This window comes from Piliocolobus tephrosceles, chromosome 10, assembly GCF_002776525.5.
Source record: "Piliocolobus tephrosceles isolate RC106 chromosome 10, ASM277652v3, whole genome shotgun sequence".
NCBI classification, from domain to species: domain Eukaryota; kingdom Metazoa; phylum Chordata; class Mammalia; order Primates; family Cercopithecidae; genus Piliocolobus; species Piliocolobus tephrosceles.
Genome location: NC_045443.1, coordinates 93,267,595 through 93,288,762, shown reverse-complemented (window position 1 = coordinate 93,288,762; position 21,168 = coordinate 93,267,595). Strand labels below are relative to the sequence as shown.

General features: G+C 38.0%; 1 long non-coding RNA gene across 1 annotated transcript; it reads right to left on the bottom strand.

The window, feature by feature from the left end:
- Nucleotides 1-306: 306 nt before the first annotated feature.
- On the bottom strand, nt 307-20,851 carry LOC111538852. Its single transcript, XR_002730481.1, has 2 exons — nt 20,673-20,851; nt 307-532 (listed from the first exon to the last, which is right to left on the bottom strand). It is a non-coding gene; the product is annotated as an uncharacterized LOC111538852 (long non-coding RNA).
- Between the last annotated feature and the right edge of the window lie 317 nt (nt 20,852-21,168).

Genomic DNA, 21,168 nt, shown 5'->3' with positions numbered 1-21,168 from the left:
AATAAGATTTTAACCATTAGATAAGGCATCTTATTTGTCTTCAAACTCTTAAGTGACTTGCCTGGTCATCACCACATGAACACAATAATAATTGTGTCTTTTTCTATGAGGATATAAGTTTATGAGGGCAAAATTATATCCTTATTTCATTGCTCTAAGGTCGTTAACAAACCTTAGAACACTGTAACAAAATGGGGATATTTAACAGGTTTTTAAATAACGATACTAATAGATGGCATTTTTAATATGCCAAACAGGTATTATCCCTTAAATGAATTATTGCATTAAATCGTCACAATAAACCTATATAAGACAGTGAGCATTTTCATTTTGTTGAGGTTTAGAGAGATTACAGATTTTCTTCAAGGTTACATAGCTTGAAAATGGTGTGGCCAGGATTCCACCCAGGTCTGTCTGACTCTTCAGAGTTGAGACTCTACTACTTTGATCTCCAAACTCAAAAAATATTTGGTGGCCAAATAAATGAGTGAACTTCCATTTGCAGAAATTTGTAATTAATTCATCACTTTTCCTAGAAAAGAAAAGGGTTTCTGAGTTCACAAACATTTCCCTAAGAGAAAGAACAAGTACAAGTGCCTATGAGATTTATTTTACTCTGTTTCAAAGATGTACCATTGTTTTATATACCAATTGTGTGTTGATTATAATAATTGATATCATGTCTGTGTAAACATATGTATCAACTAAAATTATAGACACCATTGATTGCTAGTAATATCCCAAACTTTTAGAATGGGTAATAAATGTAATGTGTAAATATATAGGTTTTCTGTATTGCAATGTGAATTATTTTTCTGTAAGTTATGAGGCAGTACCATGCAGTGGTTAAGCACACAGACTATGGACCCAATCAGTGTGTCTGGTTTCAAATCCCAGTTGGCTACTTATTAGCTTGTAGTCTAGGGAAAATCAGTCAGTTTCTTTGATTTTACATACTTCATCTGTCAAACTTCATCTGTTAAATGGGGATGACAATAATATCTTCCTCTGGATCATTCAAGATATACTTCATTAGACCTAGTGAAGCATTTCTAGTTTAATTTCTAGAGCCTTTTGCAAAATACAGATCAGATCCATTGCTTAAAATACCTACCTGCTGTCAGCGGACATATTTCTGCTTGTATTTTGTTTTCAAAATTGTCTTCTGGTTCAAAGATTTTTAACTGTTGTCAGGAAGTCATCTTCAGTCCTATGATGCCCTAAAAACAGCCATCCTGTCAGGTTATTGACCCTCACTGAGCTTATGGTAAGTTCGAACATGATGTTAATGAGACACGTTTCCATCCACTCACTTCCCACTATAAGCTAGTTAATTTTGCACAAAGAAAACCTCCCATCCATAACTATAGCCTATAGTTCTCATTCCTTCCATCTAGGCAGGTGCTTGCTCCATATCTCTTTGCAATTGGAAGATATATATTCACTAATATTTTCTTGCTGTCTTGCTCTCTCTTCTTCCACCTCATCAGTTAGTCTTTGCACAAATAAGCCTCTTAGCTCTATTCACAGAGCAAATGAACGGAATTCATCTTTGTTAGATGAGGTCCATGGCCCAGTGGATCTATTTGGAATATGCCAGACTATTTGTTAACTAGGGTGAGCTATAAAGCATTTTTGGAGATTGAAAAAATGATGTCTTTTGCTCTCCTAGGAAATGTTTTCTAAAGTTAAGTTTAGGAACTATATAGTGTGGGTTTTGTATGATTTTGTTGTTTGCAATTCTGATGGCTAAGGAAGAATAAAGGTGTTAACAAAGTTTAACTTTGGACAGAGGATGTAAGAATGACCATTGTCTTTTTTGTGCTCTTCTACATTTTAAACATTCTCCCTGGGAAAAGAATTCTAAATTCCTCCACCTGCTTGAAAAGGTCAGAAACCCCTTTCCAAAAATACTTTTTTATCCTCTTAATGCAAGTCTCAACCCTGGCCACTCATTAGAATCACCTGAAAACATGTTTTTAAAATCTCATGCCTGGAAGGATATGGAAAAGACACTTCTCAAAAGAAGACGTTTATGCAGCCAACAGACATATGAAAAAATGCTCATCATCACTGGCCATCAGAGAAATGCAAATCAAAACCACAATGAGATACCATCTCACACCAATCAGAATGGCGATCATTAAAAAGTCAGGAAACAACAGGTGCTGGAGAGGATGTGGAGAAATAGGAACACTTTTACACTGTTGGTGGGAGTGTAAACTAGTTCAACTATTGTGGAAGACAGTGTGGCGATTCCTCAAGGATATAGAACTAGAAATACCATTTGACCCAGCGATCCCATTACTGGGTATATATATCCAAAGGATTATAAATCATGCTACTATAAAGACACATGCACACATATGTTCATTGCAGCACTATTCACAATGTCAAAGACTTGGAACCAACCCAAATGTCCATCAGTGACAGACTGGATTAAGAAAATGTGGCACATATACACCATGGAATACTATGCAGCCATAAAAAAGGATGAGTTCATGTCCTTTGTAGGGACATGGATGAAGCTGGAAACCATCATTCTGACCAAAGTGTCACAAGGACAGAAAACAAACACCGCATGTTCTCACTCATAGGTGGGAATTGAAAAATGGGATCACTTGGACACAGGAAGGGGAACATCACACACCGGGGTCTGTCGGGAGGTGGGGGGTTGGGGGAGGGATAGCATCAGGAGAAATACCTAATGTAAATGATGAGTTAATGGGTGCAACAAACCAACATGGCACATGTATACATGTACCCTAGAACTTAAAGTATAATTTTAAAAAAATAGTCTCATGCCTGGAACCAAACACAAAGATTCAAATTTAACGTTCTTGGGTGAGTTTTGAGCATTATTATTATTTAAAAGTGCCCCCCAGTGATTCTGATTTGCAGTCAATGAAATTCAATGAATTAATGTGTTGCCTTATCTAATTATCTCTCTGATCTCTTAGTAAGTTCCTTGAGAAATGAACTAATGGTAATAGTTCATCTTATTCCTTATGGAGCACTCAGCTGATATTTGTTGTTTGATTGAGGCTAAGAGGAAAAATAGAAGACATGATCTAGACTTTACAATACAATGTATGCCATTGTAATCCATCAGAGACATGATTAGATTTTTTTTGTATTATATCTCAGTGCCAATAATTTATTTTATTATCAGCCTTGAGCTAAATTTTAATGCCTGTCTCTGTTACAGAAACTAGAAATTTTATATCCCTGACTGGAATAATAATATAACATGCTCTAGGTCCCTCATCAATCTGTTCAATGAATAGATGATTGGCCATATGCCAAGGGAATCTGCTGCCCTCTGGAGGGTATTGTGCTGTTACAGATGAAAACACCATTTCCCAGGGGATGTTCCAAGGCACATGGGAAATTATGAAACAAAACCAATGCAACAAAAGAAAAAGGTGTCATGGTCATTAGAAAAACTCATAGCGTTTGAAAAATGCCACACACTGTATCTCTCTGTAGGAAAGTCACACTGCAAATTAGCAAAATAGAGACTGAGAAGTTCTATAATAAAGATATTAGTGTCCCAAACTAATTGGCCCACCTCCCATCCCACACACATACCTAATTTCTGTTAATATTTGGGAAACTAATATTCCACAAATAATATTTTATATTCATAATCTACAAATTAATTAAAATTAGGTATTTGGAGAAATTGAAGGAGAATAACGTAATGAAGGATTTCTTAAACTACCAAAAAGGAAATATTGATGAAATGAATACATTAAAATGCAAAGATTCCACATCGCATGTCATGACATGTTAACTGGAGGGATGCAATCTGATGTGGCAGTGTGATGTGCCGTGCTACTATATCCATGCTTATCTTTCTTCTTAGTGCTTATCCTAATGAAACATTGGAGATATTTATACCATTGCATAACAAATGGCTTGTCATTTGTGCTTTACAATAGAAGATGCTGACTTCAAGTACTATCGTATTAGGTTAAAGATGTGTGAAGGATAGGCTGGGTGTGGTGGCTCACACCTATAATCTCAGCACTTTGGGAGGCTGAGGGGTGGATCACTTGAGCCTAGGAGTTTGAGACCAGCCTGGGCAATATGGCAAAACACCATCTCTACAAAAAATACAAAAATTAGCTAGACATTGTGGCTTATGCCTATAGTTCCAGCAACTTGGGAAGTTGAGGCGGGAGGATAGCTTGAGCCTCGTAGATAGAGGGGTACAGAGGTTGCAGTGAGCTGAGATTGTGCCATTGCACTCCAGCCTGGGCGATAGATAGAACCAGACCTTGTCTCAAAAAAAAAAAAAAAAAAAAAAAGATATATGAAGGACAGCTAGAGGCTAGGCAAGGCATAATGGAGTTCACCCAGAAGTTCAGTTAGTACAGAGTGGAGGCTCCAAGTATGCAGCTTGGGCCAGGAAGATGACAAGTTTGGTGGAAATAAAAAAATGTGTAGTCAGGAAGCTTGGGTTTCATTCTTTTTTTTTTTTTTTTTCTTTTGAGACTGAGTCTTGCTCTGTCACCCAGGCTAGAGTGCAGTGGCACAATCTTGGCTCACTGCAAGCTCTGCCTCTCGGGTTCATGCTATTCTTCTGCCTCAGCCTCCCGAGTAGCTGGGACTACAGGCGCCCACCACCATGCCCAGCTAAGTTTTTGTATTTTTAGTAGAGACGGGGTTTCACTGTGTTAGCCAGGATGGTCTGGATCTCCTGACCTCGTGATCCACCCACCTCGGTCTCCCAAAGTGCTGGGATTATAGGCATGAGCCACTGTGCTCAGCCGGGTTTCATTCTTTTGTGTCACTAATTTTGTGATTCTGGCCAACTACATGAAAACCTCCTCATCTGTAAAAGGAAATCATGCAGAGCTGTCTAACTGTTGAATGAGATAAGACATGAAAATGCTTCATACAGCCTCTGACATCATAGGCACTCAATGAATGCAAGTTCAAGGTAAATATGATTTGTGAGCACAGAGATAGCACTAAACTGGACAGTCAAGAGGTCAACATGGGAGGAAGTGAAAACCGCGGGATACATCTAAAGTGACCAACCATCCAGGCCAAGTTTGCCAGGGACAGTCACAGTTTTAGCACATAAAGTCTTGCATTTGGGGAAACCAGGTAGTTCGGAGCTAGGATGGTTGGCCATCCTAGCTCAGAACCTAGAATAGGAGTGCAAACAACAACGATTGGACCCCAAGAAAAAACAAATGGCCAGAAAGCAGGAATGGAGTCTGGAAACACTAGGAAGAATGGTCCTGATGTTGACCAATATTTCTCAGGCACCAGATAGCAAAACAGGCTCAGCATGTAAGTAGGAATAAACCCATAGGTGGAAGTCAGTATACACACCTGACTTAACTGAGAACCTCAGGAACCGGGTAGTGCTATGCAAGACAAATTTTACAAAATTATTATTTTTTTCTTTTTAAAAGATCTGTCACTCAGGCTTGAGTGCAGGGTGCCATCAAAGCTCACTGTGGCCTAAAACTGCTGGGCTCAAGCGATCCTTCTGCCCCAGCCTCCCAAATAACTGAATGGCAGACACACCACTGTGCTGGGCTAATTTTAGAAATTTTTTTGTAGATATGTGGTCTCACTTTGTTTTCAAGGCTAGTCTCAAACTCCTGGCCTCAAGCAATCCTCCTCCTCGGCCTCAAATAGTATTGGAATTACAGGTGTGAGCCACTGTGCCTGGGCCAAAATTAATTTTGTAAGTGACTTTGGTGATGAGCTAAAATGAACAATTAGGAAAGGATGGTTTTTTCATTAAATAATGCTAGGACAATAATTATCCACTATACAAAAGGAATCGGATTTTCTACCTCACACAATACAGAAAAGTTTATAATTTAGAAACCTAAATAAGCGGGAAGAAAACTTTAAACATTTTAAGAGAAAATAAAAGAGAAAAGCTTAATAAAGATTTCAAGGCCAGCTGCAGTATCTCACGCCTGTAATCCCAGCACTTTGGGAGGCCTAAACAGGCAGATCACTTGAGGTCAGGAGTTCGAGACCAACCTGGCCAACATTGTGAAACACCATATCTACTAAAAATACAAAAATTAGCTGGGCATCGTGATAGATGCCTATAATCCCAGCTACTCGGGAGGCTAAGGTAGGAGAATCGCTTGAACCCTGGAGGCAGAGGTTGCAGTGAGCCAAGATTGCACCACTGCACTCTAGCCTGGGCGACAGAGTGAATGAGACTCTGTCTCAAAAAAAAAGAAAAAAAAAAAAGATTTTAAAACAAGCAATAAAAATGGAAAGATTCATAAAGTTGATTATTTATTTTTTATTTTTATTTATTTATTTTTTTGAGACAAAGTCTTGCTCTGTCGCCCAGGCTAGAGTGCAGTGGCGCAATCTTGGCTCACTGCAGCTTCTGCCTCCTGGGTTCTAGCAATCCTCCTGCCTCAGCCTCCTGGGTAGCTGGGATTACAGGCACACACCACCACACCTGGTAATTTTTGTATTTTTAGTAGGGACGGGGTTTCACCACTTTGGCCAGTCTGGTCTCAAACTCCTGACCTCAGGTGATCCACCCACCTTGGCTTTCCAAATTGCTGGGATTACAGGCATGAGCCACCACACCCGGCCAAAGTCGATTGCTTTGAAATGAAAAGATTCCATGAACACAGTGAACAGCCAAGCCATAAACTGAGAAACAACATTTGCAATATATCAAGCCCATAAAGTACTTATATCAGCAAGTACTTTAAGGAAAATGCCAGCAATCCAGTAGGCATAGGACAGGAATAGGCAATTCATAGAAGAAACTTCAGTAGTAAAAACACATTTTTTAAAAAACCTCAGTTTTACTACTTGTCAGAGAAATGCAAATTGAAACCACAATGAGATAACATTTTATATCAAGCAGATTGTCAGAAATTAAAAAGCCTGCCAATACCAAGCACTGGCGAGAATGTGAAGCCACAGAAATTTTCTCACACTTCTACTGAGGGTGTGAAATACAACCATCTTGGAGAGCAAATGCTCAATAGCTATAGATGTTTTGAAAGTATACACTTGTGCAATACCTCCTCGTGCAGCCTGGAGAAACTTGCAAATGTGTGCACAATGGGTCAGGTATAAGAGTGTTCACTGTAGCATGGTTTATAAGAGCAAAAGACTGAAAACACTCTGAATGTCCATCAGCTGTAAATTAAATAAATTGTTGTATAATTCATTTGATGGAATGCTAACATACAGCAGTTACAGTAAATGACTAGATGACCAGTATCATGAAATCTCAAAAGCATAATAGTAAACTAGAAAAAGTAAGTTGCACAAATATTTATACTATATAGTATCCCTTATATCAACTGTAAAATATGTACAATATTATACATTTTATGTGTACACAAATATGTAATAAAAATACAAAAACAGTCACAGAGATAATAAACCAAATATTGACTACTTCTAAAGAGAAAAAGATGGACATGAAATCAGAAATAGTTAATAAGGCATCAAACGTGTCTACTACGTTTTATGTTTAAAATATCTGATGTAAGTAAAGCAAAACATTAAGATTTGACAGAGTTGGGTGGTAGATACACAACTTATTTCATTCTCTAGACTTTTCTGTATGCGTTAAGTATTTTATTTTGACAAAATAAAAACAATGTTATTAACATTTAAATTCAGATTATTTCGGAACTACTCTAAAATATTTTTAAAAGCAAATCGATGCTTTCTGGAGTTGGTAACTTAACAAAGCCAAGTTTAACAGTCTGTTCAAAGAAAGTTAAAGTATACCTTGTCCTGACACAGATTTCACTGCCACTTAACCAACACTAGATGTCACTTTACTTCATACATTTAATTTGAGAGTTTCTGGTTGAAATTAAGTAAACTTGGGTATGTTTTATCATTTTCTTTCTCCAGTAGATACAGAGAATTAGGAAAAATGAAAATGTTCTCTGCTATATATCCATCCAGGAAGACAAAGGACATGTATATTTGGGTTTATCCTTTTATCCTTGGCACCTACTGCATATAACAGGGTTGCAAAAGTATTGTTAACCAGATAGACAAAGGATACAAGAGAGTTTCGCAGAAGAAATGTTTAATATCCCCAACATGTATATAATTACATTTGGAACAGTTTTTCCTTCAAACGGCAGCAAGCGGTTGAAAGCAGACCTCACAGGGATTTGCAAGGGAAAGGTTATGACTCTAATTTCAAAGCCCAGCTTGTGGTCAGTGGAGAGAAGACACCATTTCAGATCTTCCAACCCAAAGTTGTATCTCAGTTCATTGGAGCATTGCATCTCCAATAAGGACTGACAAATAAGAACTCCTTAAATCAATAATTGACCCTTTTTAGAAGGAGAGGCACCTTTGATAATCATGAAAATCATGAACTCTCTGGAAATTTTCATCTAAACGTATAAAAACCAGCCAGGCGCAGTGGCTTACACCTGTAATCCCAGCCCTTTGGGGGCCACAGTTGGTGGATCACTTGAGGACACGAGTTTGAGACCAGACAGGCCAACACAGTGAAACCTTGTCGTTACCAAAAAAGTACAAAAATTAGCTGGGCTTGGTGGCACGTGCTTCTAGTCCCATCTACTCAGGAGGCTGAGGCAGGAGAATTGCTTGAACTTGGGAGGTAGAGGTTGCAGTGAGCCGAGATCACACCACTGCACCCCAGCCTGGGTGACAGAGTGAGACCCTGTCTCAAAAAAAATTTTTTTGTTAAACATATAAAAACATATAAAATTGTTACATGCAATTTTTGCAGATTTGCAGACCTCCTAAAAGCTCATGCATGAACTCCAGGTCAGGACCCCATGACCAGAATGGATAAAAGCACTTGCCCAGGTGCCTTTCCTAAGCTTTCTTAAACTCTGCCAATAATCAGAATTTCAGCTGAGGCTGGCACATATCACGTGAACTAAATGACATGACCATACAAACGAATGGAATGGAAACTAACCCTGTAAATTCAGGTAATTAACCAAATGTGGGCAATGTCTACTTTGGAAATATTTGGCTTATGGATAATAATCAAAGTGTTTTTATATACATTTTTTTCTAAGAATAATTAAGAAGGTCGGGCGCGGTGGCTCAAACCTGTAATCCCAGCACCTTGGGAGGCCGAGACGGGCGGATCACGAGGTCAGGAAATCAAGACCATCCTGGCTAACACAGTGAAACCCCGTCTCTACTAAAAAATACAAAAAACTAGCCGGGCGAGGTGGCGGGCCCTGTAGTCCCAGCTACTTGGGAGGCTGAGGCAGGAGAATGGCGTAAACCCGGGAGGTGGAGCTTGCAGTGAGCTGAGATCCCGCCACTGCACTCCAGCCCGGGAGACAGAGCGAGACTCTGTCTCAAAAAAAAAAAAAAAAAAAAAAAAGAATAATTAAGAAAAAAAAGTAATAGATTTGTTTGCTAAAATATTTATTTGGAAGCTTGTTTTTCCTTGGGGAGCAAACCAAATCCTAGGAGTTGCTCCACATAATAATATTTTCTAGTGCCTGAATGATTGTTCAACTGTTTTCATTTTATACCTTCTAACTGGAAAGAACTAGTTTATAATTTTGTTACTGATTTTCTTGCATCATAAATATTACAGAATAGCCCAAACTAGGTGAAATTAGTTCATTGTATGAATACAAATTAATGAAATTTCACTACATTGTGTAAAGATACACTAAATAAAATAAGCTTGAAACTCCTTTACCTTCTTTGCTCCAGAGCCTTTCCCTCTAAATCAAATAGGCTTGAAACTCCTTTATCTTCTTTGTTCCAGAGTCTTTCCTTATTAAAAAGACTTCTTAGGCTGGGCATGATGGCTCACACCTGTAATCCCAGCACTTTGGGAGGCCAAGGCAGGAGGATCTGTTGAGCCCAGGAGTTTGAGACCAGCCTGGGCAACATAGTGAGGCCCTGCCTCTACAAAAACGTTTTAGAAAATTAGCCAGGCATGGTGGCACTGCCTATGGTCCCAGCTACTTGGGAGGCTGAGGTGGGAGGATTGCTTGAGCCTGGGAGGTTGAGGCTGCAGTGAGCCATGATTGCACCACTGCACTCCAGCCTGGGCAACAGAGTCAGACTGTCTCAAAAGAAAAAAGAGACCTCTTTCCAGGGACCCCCCTCTTTCCAGGGACACTCAGGTCTGTTAACCACATATCAAGATTTCAAAAGCAGGTGTTGAATGACAAAGAGGGTTCTTCTTCTTTATTTTTTATTTTTTAAATGAAACTCCGTTTCATTACAGAGGGTAGTGGTGTGATCATGGCTACTGCAACCTTGACCTCCTGGGCTCAGCGATCCTCTTACTTCAGGCTCTGAAGTAGGAAGGACTATAGGAATGCGTCACCATGCTCAGCTATTTTTTTTTCTTTTTGAGACAGAGTCTCACTCTGTTGCCCAAGCTGGAGTACAGTGGCATGATCTCGGCTCACTGCAACTTCCGCCTCCCGGGTTCAAGCAATTCTCCTGCCTCAGCCTCCCGAATAGCTGGGACTACAGATGCTGCCACCACACCCAGCTAATTTTTGTATTTTTAGTAGAGACAGGGTTTCACCATGTTGGCCAGGCTGGTCTCGAACTCCTGACCTCAGGTGATCTGCCTGCCTTGGACTCCAAAAGTGCTGGGATTAAGGCGTGAGCCACCACGCCCAGCCGCTCAACTAATTTTTGAAATTTTTTGTATTGATGGTGTCTTGCTATGTTGCCAAGGCTGTTCTCAAACTCCTGGGTTTAAGCAATCCTCCTGCCTCAGTCCCCCAAAGTGTTGGGATTACAGGTGTGAGCCACCACACCTGGCCAGCATTCTTCTTTATCATGATCACCCTGTTACTGAAAGTATGTTATAGGCTATAGTTACAGTAGATAAATTGGGCCAATTTTAAAGAAGTATCATTTTACTCACTGGAGATTATGTTAATACCATGAGAATGGTAAAACCAGGGTTTGTTTTTCTTCTATTATGCAACTTTGCTATATGTACTAGGTCATGATAAGTAAAGCAGTAGTATAGCAGAGTCCTGATTTGGTGCAGTGATCATTTATAGGCTTAGCTGGTCATAGCACCCATTGTGAAATTACATGCAGAAAATGGATCCTGCTTTAAGAGAACAGAATCTAACTTGGATTCTAATTCTTCAACCAACCACGAAAAACTTCCACACCTCTTTCTAGGAGATGCAGAAAAACACCCTTTATCAGAGGCATAAAGAGCTTTACATTCAGAGTTGTTTCCTTAAGGCAAAGAGCCTGAGTGCTAACCCTTCTTTGTAACTGACAAAGACCCTAGCATGTTTTCTTAAAGAAAATTATTATTATATATACATTTTTCTCCAGAGTTAAAATGTTGATACTGATAATTTTCTCAAGAAAACATCCTAGGGATATTGTCAATTACAAACAAAGGAGGGTCAGTACTCGGGCATTTTAACTCCCTGGAGAAAAATTTATATTTTCACAACTAAATACTTTACCATTTATTCAATAAAATCTGTAAATTTTCAGTTATTGATTTAACAATTTCTCTCTGACTTTAGAACTTGATATCATTTGACTATTATAACAAGTACTTGATTTAATGACCATCTTTTTCTCTGGAAGATATCATCCTACATCAGTAGGCTTAGTCAATAGACTTCATTTTTTTGTTTGTTTTTTTGTTTTTGTTTTTGTTTTTTGAGACTGAGTCTCACTCTGTCGCCAGGCTGGAGTGCAGTGGCGCGATCTCAGCTCACTGCAAGCTCCGCCTCCCAGGTTCAAGCAATTCTCCTGCCTCAACCTTCCGAGTAGCTGGGACTACAGGCGCGTGCCACCACGCCTAGCTAATTTTTCTATTTTTAGTACAGATGGTGTTTCACCATGTTGGCCAGGATGGTCTTGATCTCTTGAACTCGTGATTTGCCCACCGTGGCCTCCCAAAGTGCTTCAATTACAGACATGAGCCACTGCTCCCGACTTTGTATTTCTATTTCTGTAGTCATGATTCTATAATCTCATTTGATCATTCCATCAATTTATGGTTCTATAGTAAAATATTTTGTTTGTATATGTTCATATCATATACCAAATGTAAGTGTTCATTTTACCATCATTTCTTGACACTTTAAAAATTGTTAGCATTTTCTAAACTTTAGAATTACTCAGCTTGGGGGTAAGTTCAGTGAGGACTGCTGGTGGTAGATAGCATGAGACCTGGGTAATACTGAATACAGCTCTGTGTCTAAGCTGCTCTTTGGATCAATAGACTTTCTTTCTGGGCCAAATTTTATCTCCTTTTCATTGACAGGTGAACGTGTCAACATCTTGTAGCCTTTCCTCCTTCTTAGAAAACACAATAGAAATAAATGGGTGAATCCAAAGCAGTATAATTTTAGCAAACAGAAAAGATATTACACTACTTCTGGAGTGTAATAGCATGATCATAGTTCACTGTAGCCTTAGTCTTCTGGGCTCAAGTAATCCTCCCGCCTCAGCCTCCTGAGTAGCTGGAACTATAGGTTTGTGTCACCATGCCTGGCTAATTTTTGTTATCTTTAGTAGAGACGAGGTCTCAGTATGTCACCCAGGTGAGTCTCCAACTCCTGAGCTTAAGCGATCCTCCCTCTCTGTCTCCCAAAGTGCTGAGATTACAGGTGTGAGCCATCATGCCCAGCCCCTTATTCATTTTAAACCTTCATGTATGCCTTTAGAGAATGTCTTTCTTGCCCCTTTTTAGCATATCCAAACCTTATCATAGTCACCATCCAGCCTTTTCTTCTTTTTCTGGGTCTCCCAGTCTCTAGCATGTTTTATCGCCTTATAGTAGTCTCTCATTGCTTTATGTGCAAATTATTACATGCCAGATCAGATTGTACATCTCTTGAGAACAATCTTGTGCTTTGTTTACCAAGCTTGGTAAACACTGGATATATAATCTACTTTCCTTGCATTTAATTATCACTAAAGAGTTGATTCCCAATTTACTTTTTCCCCTACCATTTTTACATTTTGTTGGAGAACGTTTACTTATGTGCTGGGAAACATAAATAAAGCCCAAGATTGTTCTCAAGATGCTTACAATCTGATACAAATTCATAAACTTTCTTAAAACATTATGAGATTTGTTTTTTTTTTTTTAGCTCATCAGCTTTCGTTAGTGTTGATGTATCCCCAAGACAATTCTTCTTCTTCCAGTGTGGCCCAGGAAAGCCAAAAGATTGGACACCCCTGGTTTAGACTATTAATAAGCAGTTCTTATTTCTAAAGAAGTTTTGGGTCATATTCTTCCCCCCTTTTTTTGTCTTGATCTACTGTAGGTGAAACATTTGTAGATTAGCTGGTTCCCCTTCATTCCTTCTCTTCTGAAATGTGTGGTAAAGTAAAAATGCCTAAAGCAATAATTTGTGGATAAAAACAGCTGCACATGAAAAACAATTGATGTGGTTTAAAAATTACTCCGAGATGGAAAATAAGATGGCTTTTCAACCTACACTCTAAAAAGAGTACTAAAGCTAATTCTTTATCAGTCATGGAATGGAAGCAAAGAAAGACACATTTTTGGGTAGTCAATCAATTTTAAATAAGGAGAGTTTTTAAATTTTGTATAAAAAATTAGAAAATGTTCAGTTACCTAAAAGGACATAGCTGAAGATGAAGAAAGTCTTAACTACACCCTTAGCAATGTGGGTTTAATGTTTTCTATAATTATAAATATGAAAGCTGATCGCTTTGGTTTCTTTATAAGTTAATCATTTTAAACATCACACACCAGGGCCTATCGGGGGATGGGGGGCAAGGGGAGGGAGAGCATTAGGACAAATACCCGATGCATGTGGGGCTTAAAACCTAGATGACAGGTTGATAGGTGCAGCAAACCACCACGGCACATACATACCTATGTAACAAACCTGCACATTCCACACAGGTATCACAGAATTTAAAGTAAAATTAAAAAAAAATAATAATGTTAACCTTTTTAAAAAATGCCTTTGTAGTTTTAGCTTTTTTCTATTATGTCTCTGCAACTTTCCTGGGAGCGACCCAAGCACACACATTTTCTGCTTACGGTACTTCCCAAGGTGGCTATTGTCACTGCAGTGCTGCCCTAATGCCACCTACACCTGGCCTGCATGTGTGTTTATGATGCTAAACATTGGGATGGGACTAGAAGATTCAACAAGATACATCAACGTGACACAGATACTATTTGATTGATTTTTTTTCTTCTTGTGTAGCTCTATATAGAGCCATCCTTTCTAAACTTATAAAAGTGCTTTCATTTTAAGTCACTTATTTCTTCATCTGAAATTCTTTGCTGTAGACAAGGGTCCCCAACTCCTGGTCCATGGCCTGTTAGGAACCAGCCTGCATAGCAGGAGGTGAGTGGCAGGCCAGCATTACCACAAGAGCTCTGCCTCCTGTCAGATCAGCAGCAGCAATAGATTCTCATAGGAGTTCAAACCCTGTTGTGAACTGCACATGCAAGGGAGCTAGGCTGCAGGCTCTCTATGAGAATCTAATGCCTGATGATCTGAGGTGGAACAGTTTTATCCCAAAACCATCCCCACACCGACCCCGTCCATGGAAAAATTGTCTTCCGTGAAACCAGTCCCTGCTGCTAAAAAGATTGGGGACTGCTGCTCTAGAAGATGCACTTGTTAAGAGAATTCTAATTCCCCGGTTTTCTTCATTTAAAGAATGTCTGAGTAATAATTTTTTTAAGTCCAATACTTTTCTTTAAAAGGAAATTAAGCAGGAAATAGGAAAGAGTTTAGTCATTATCCTTTAAATTGCTGTATCTCGCAGCTAATTCACAACAGAAGCCTAAAAATTAAGCAGCAATAAAATGCGATGATTCACTAGCATTTTTCACTGCTTGATTTGAGGCTGTTGTTAATTTCAATACTTCATAGTGGTAGCTAAGCATAAAAATTAAAAATATATCCATGTATTTAAGAAAATCTTTAAGCTCTATGATTTATGTTTAGCAGTGTCTGTATATAAAGATAAAAAATAGTCTAAGTGTGTATCATATTTGTTATAGCCTAATAGTTTACTTTGGTAGTGAAGGAATTTATGAGTAAATTATATAAACATTATAATTTAAGCCTATGTATGGATTTTGAGAAAAGAAATCGGCTGGGACAATGAAAGGCAGTGACCTTAGCTAAACATCTAAAGATTAAAATAAAATTAAAGCAATAACTACAGTATATTACAATTAGCAATAACTATAATATATTACAATTACAACATACTACAATATAATACAATTAAAGCAATAACTACAATATATTAAAATTAGGCTGACATAAAGCCTTTAATTTCAACCATGTTAAATATTATATGTTAAATAATATTAGACCATGTTAAATAAAGTTAAATAAGTATTAAACATATTTTGGACATTTAGAGTAAGGAAATGTAAATGTTTCTCTATGACCATTTTACTAATAAATTTGTAAAAATCAACTGGCAAAATATATTTTCTTAACTATATGGAAAAAATATAAAATAAACAACTCATATAAGTACATATTATGTGCAAGACACTATTCCTAGAACTTAATGTGCAATGATGACTCATTTAGTCCTTGATATGGTTTGACTCCGTGTCCCCACCCAAATCTCATCTCGAATGGTGATCCCCATGTATCTAGGGAGGGACCTGGTGTGGGAGGTGATTGGATCATGAGGGCGGGCTCTCCCAAGCTGTTCTTATGATAGTGGGTGAGTTCTCATGAGATCTGATGGTTTAAAAGTGTGTGGTGGTTCTCCCCACTCTCTCTCTCTCTCTTGCTGCCCTGAGAAGAAGGTCGGTGTTCCCGTTTGCCTTCTACCATGATTGTGAGATTTCTGAGGCCTCCCAGTCATGCTTCCTGTTATGTCCATGGAACTCTGAGTCAATTAAACCTCTTTTCTTCATAAATTGCCTAGTCTCAGGTAGTTCTTTATAGCAGTGTGAGAACAGACTAATATAGTCCTCTTAACAAATCTCTGAGAGAAATACTTGTAGTATCCCAATTTACAGATGAGGAAACTGAGACATAAAGAAGGTAGATAATTTGCCCAAAGTCACTCTGCTAGTGAGTGGGATTCTAACCTAGAGTTAGAACATGAGCATCTAGGCTCCTAATCATTTCACCATTCTGCTTTTGCAGCATGATCAGTAATCTTTTAATTCACTTTGGTTAGAGCAATTAAAAATGTCTGGTTAAAATAACAAGTTATGGTGGGTTAGTATTATTACATTATTACTCTCACAACATGGAATTACCCAAATAAATTGTATAGAATTTTTAAAAATATGAGTACATTGCTGGACATCACATCCTTAGGCTTCAGGAACTAAAGACACATTGCAATTTACTATAGGCTAATTAGCAAAAAAGCAAAAAGCTCCACTGCACCTGGTAGGAAAAAGATAAATAATAATTAACTTTTATTAAATGCTTATGATGTGTCAAGCATTATTCTGAGTGCTTTAATTAATGTATTTAATCCTACCACAATCTTCTAAGATATGTGTCATTATCACTCCCATTTTATGAATGAGGCTAAGTGGGAGTAACATGTTCACCCTGCCCTCTCCCTCCTCTATTCTTCATAGCTGGAGATTTTGGAATCTTGGTTGTTTTCTTGTTTTTAATTTGTGGCTGATTTAAAAACTTTTAGGTGGCTTTTTCTGGTAAGGAAAGTTGCAACCTTTGGTTTAAGACTGAGTTGAGGCTGGGCGCGGTGGCTCACGCCTGTAATCCCAGCACTTTGGGAGGCCAAGGCAGGCGGATCACGAGGTCAGGAGTTCAAGACCAGCCTGGTCAATGCGGTGAAACCCCGTCTCTACTAAAAATACAAAAATTAGCCAGGTGTGGTGGCCTGTGCCTGTCCCAGCTACTCAGGAGGCTGAGGCAGAAGAATCGCTTGAACCCAGGAGGCAGAGTTTGCAGTAAGCCGAGATTGTGCCACTGCACTCCAGCTTGGGTGACAGAGCAAGACTCCATCTCAAAAAGAAAAAAAAGAAAGAAAAAACTGAGTTGAAGGATAATTCCTGCTTCATGACATAATTTTAAGAAAATGGCTTTGAAGGCATTTTGCTCTCTGCCTGCAATGTTTCTACTGCATGATCTGGTTTAGTATAATAATAATGACCAGGAGCTCTGTCATCTAACTTTTCAAATCCTGGCTCTGCCTCTGTCTTAGAAGCAGAGGTTCCTGTTCCTGCTGCTGTAACAAAATACCTTAGACTAGGTAATTTATAAACAACAGAAATTTATTCCTGATAGTTCTGGAGGCTGGAAAGTCCACCATCAAGGCAGCAGCAGATTAGATGTCTGGTGAGTGTCCCCTCTCTGCTTCAAAAATCGCACCTTCTCAAGGAATCCTCCCATGGCAGAAGGGTGTGAACAGGGCAAACAGGCTTTCTCCAGCACTAAGGGCACTAATCCCGTTCATGAGGTGACTTAATCACCTTCCACCTCCTAATATCATCACCTTGGGGGTTAGGTTTCAACACATCAATTTTGGAGGAACACAAACATTCAGACTATAGCAGCCTCTTCTTAGGTGATCTTGTGCAGTTTCTTGAATGGGTTACACAGAAACATCCCTGCTTTGTTAGTGTTCCTGGGGTAAGGGAAGGAGAGGGTCATGGGGTGGGATAGGAAGAGAGCTGATTGAGAAAGGGAATGAGAGAGGCAGGAGGCTATAAAAGTATTTAAAATGTTTCCTCCTAACCTCATTCGACATTTTCCCTTACTTACTTGATGTTTTCTGTTTGCTTAATGATGAAATCTGTCTGATTCCTGTCAACTTTTTCTTAGTCATATGAGAACTTTCTAGAACTAATGGGCTTGCATGAGAACTGACTCCTAGGCCCACCCATGCTGTTACAGTGAGATCACTTTTTGTAGCACTAGTTCTCATTCTGCTTGCCATCTTTCCTGATGTGTCACCAAAGTTGTCTGTGAACCACACCCACAAAAACAACTCAGAAACAGATTTTCTTGAACCACATGTGACGTTGGCAAAGTGTGGTATTTTTAAGTAGGCCACATAGTATCTAACTGATCGCTCTTCCTCCATTGTGGACAAATATTTATTGAAAACTTACCCTGTGCCTGGCACCAGTGATAGAAAGACAAATATCCCTGGATACTTAGTATTAGCAGCAAGCCTAGTATGCCTTATATACTGCCAGGGTAGATGGTTTTTATTTTTATTTTTTTTAAGTTAAGTTGCTTTCCAACTCTTGACTGTGCATAACTTTTTTCTTATAACCTGTGGTCTCTATTTTTGCCTTCTGTTTAGCTCTTTCACTAGCATCGTTACTTGCAAATATGGCAGAGCATCTCAACTTTATTCTACCAGGATCACGATTGATTTATATTCCTCTTTTGGCTCCATGCAGTGCTTTTTTCTGCTAGTGCAAGCTATTTACATGCACTTACTCTGCACTTTGCACACATTATTCCCCTTGTGGTATTACCCCCTGTGAGGTCTAGACCTGTGTTATCCAATACTGAATGAATAAGATATTCCAAAAATACATACACTATATATAGGTGTATATCTGTCTGTCTGTCTGTCTGTCTATCTATCTATCTATCTATCTATCTATCGTCTCTCCATATTACCTACAATGTCTGTTATATATATGTAACTTAAAACTCTAGATATGCAGCTAAAAAATGAACTGGCTATAGTCTTTGCCCTTTTTAGTATATAACTAAAGACCTGCCTTTCTAAAGAAAGCTTCTGGTTTCAATCGTATAAAATTAATTTTTGATCTTGCCTGTACATGGGATGAAAGTTTAAGAAGTTATAATATAATTGATAATCTCGTGTCACTGTAAGTTCAGCATGTATCATTTCTTAGTGAGAAAGCAGAAGCTATGTTATGAAATCCTCTCCCTCTCTGCTTTGAAGAAATTTTTATGGCAGAAACTAAACTATAATGCAAGTTAAACTTGTAACTAAGCCAAACAACCAGGATTCATGGGCATATCAGCATCATTATAATGGTGATGATCATGATGATCATTACTACCTTGCCATTATCGTCTCACCACAAGTATTATTATTACTACTAATGAGAGTTGTAATTATATTACTTTTAAGTTGATTCTTTCTCCAAAATGAATTCCTCCCCTCTTTTCCCATTTTTTTACCTCATCCTGTGTTTATAAAAAGAGAAGTGACAATGTATTTAATTACATAATACTAAACAAACAAACATTGTATCAACACTGATTTGGCATAGAATGAGGTTGCCTATTAAAGCTGTATTATCATAACGTATCTCCCTGACATGATATTTTTTCCGCTTGCAGTCAAAAGTAGAAATTTTTTTGAAATATATTTAGAGTTGTTTCTGGAGTTAGGCATTAGCAGATTATCATTAATTGCTTGAGAGAGACCCCAGTCCTAATTAGACAGAAAAGTGAAATGCATAGGCAAGGCTACCACAGTCAGCCTTGAAGGTTGCACACTGCAGAATCCCAGGGCGTGCTACTCACACAGTGATATGAATGGCATTCCCAACGTTGTGCAGCAGAGCAGCCTGCATATTTGGAAGTACTGAGAATATTGTAGGAAAAAATAAAGAACATTTCATGAAAGCATTTGGCAGATCCATGGTCGTCTCATTGTCTTTGAAGGTAAATTTTATTTTTAATTTAATTCTTTCTGGAAGCCATAAATATTAAGAAGTATAATAATTTGAATGGAAAGAGAAAAATATTCTCAGTAGGAAATTCTACAATCAATATTCAATTTCACAAAAGTACACTATTAGAAATGAGAACAAATGTAAAACTTGTACTTAGAGTGTGTAAAGGGCAAATCAACTAGTAAAGAAGGTAAACATAGGAGAAAATATTTAAGAAAATAAATGACTCTAGCAATAGTGCAGATTACATAGCTTGAATTCTCTCGGTGCAAAACATCTAGTGCCAGCTGAAAAGCAAACATTTTTAAGCACATTGTTTGCCTCACAAAGATAATAAAGGAAATCACCAGTCCTCCAATATTGTGACTATTCAAAATGTACTACATATTCTAGCCAGTGTAATTAGAAAAGAAAAACAAATAAAAATTATAAAGATTGGAAAGAAGAAATAATTGGTCCATAAATGTACACGATATGGTTGTTTATACGGAAACATGGAGTTAGGCGTAAGAGACTACAGATTATTAGAATTAGGAATTTAGTACGGTTGCTGGATATAAGATCAATATACAAAAAGCAATTACATCCCCATACAGCAAAGATTGAGAAATATTACATTTAAAAATATGTCATCTATAAAAATAATCAAAAATATGTATAGGAATAAATCTAATAAATGATTGGCAAGATTTTTATGAAGAAAATTAGGCAACTTTGTTGAAATGTCTTAAAGAGGACCTAAATACATGGAGAATATAACGTGTTCATAAAAATGTAGACTGAATTCCCTAAAGATGTAAATACTCCTTAAATTAACTATAAGTATAATACAATTCCGATTCAACCCAACCCAACAGATCTGAATAGTGGAATAGAATTGAGTTGCTGGTATTTGAGGTGATTCTGGAATTCTTTGGAGAGCCTAGTATAATTAATGGTGCCTTTGATAGAAAAAATATTCCCTGTAAATTTTGTTTTCAAAAGGATGAATACTCAGATATTTGTTGCAAATAGAAAATCTATCTTAATTATCAAGAACTTGAATATTTACATCAACATACGAAACTAAGGATGTGATGATTTCTTGGCAAAGGAATTGCTGTGTCAGTTGCAAGATGGCATTTTTCATCCATGACTCAGAAGAGAAGTCTGGAATACCTGCCCAGTGCCTAATATGGATACAGACTCTAGGCTTCCAGACCCAGAGAGGAGAATGTTTTAGCAAGTGCATACTGCCACACATGAGAGCATCCAAAGCATCCAAAGGTATCTGAACTACTATACCTCACCCAGAGGCTACCTGTTAAACTATAACAGGCATGCCACCTGTTCCTTCAGAGGCCAATAAGTGATCTTTGAACAGGGTTGGAGTTAAAAAGTAAACCTATCCTTCACGTTTTTGCATTGTTAAAACTAAAGTACTTATAACAACAGACTTGGTATGACTCTGTGGTCAATGTTTGCTTCTAAGATTGGCTCATTGTTTACATTTTAAAGGAAGAACACATTTGTTATGAAAAAGTTTTTCCGAATAGTCTGATTGCTTT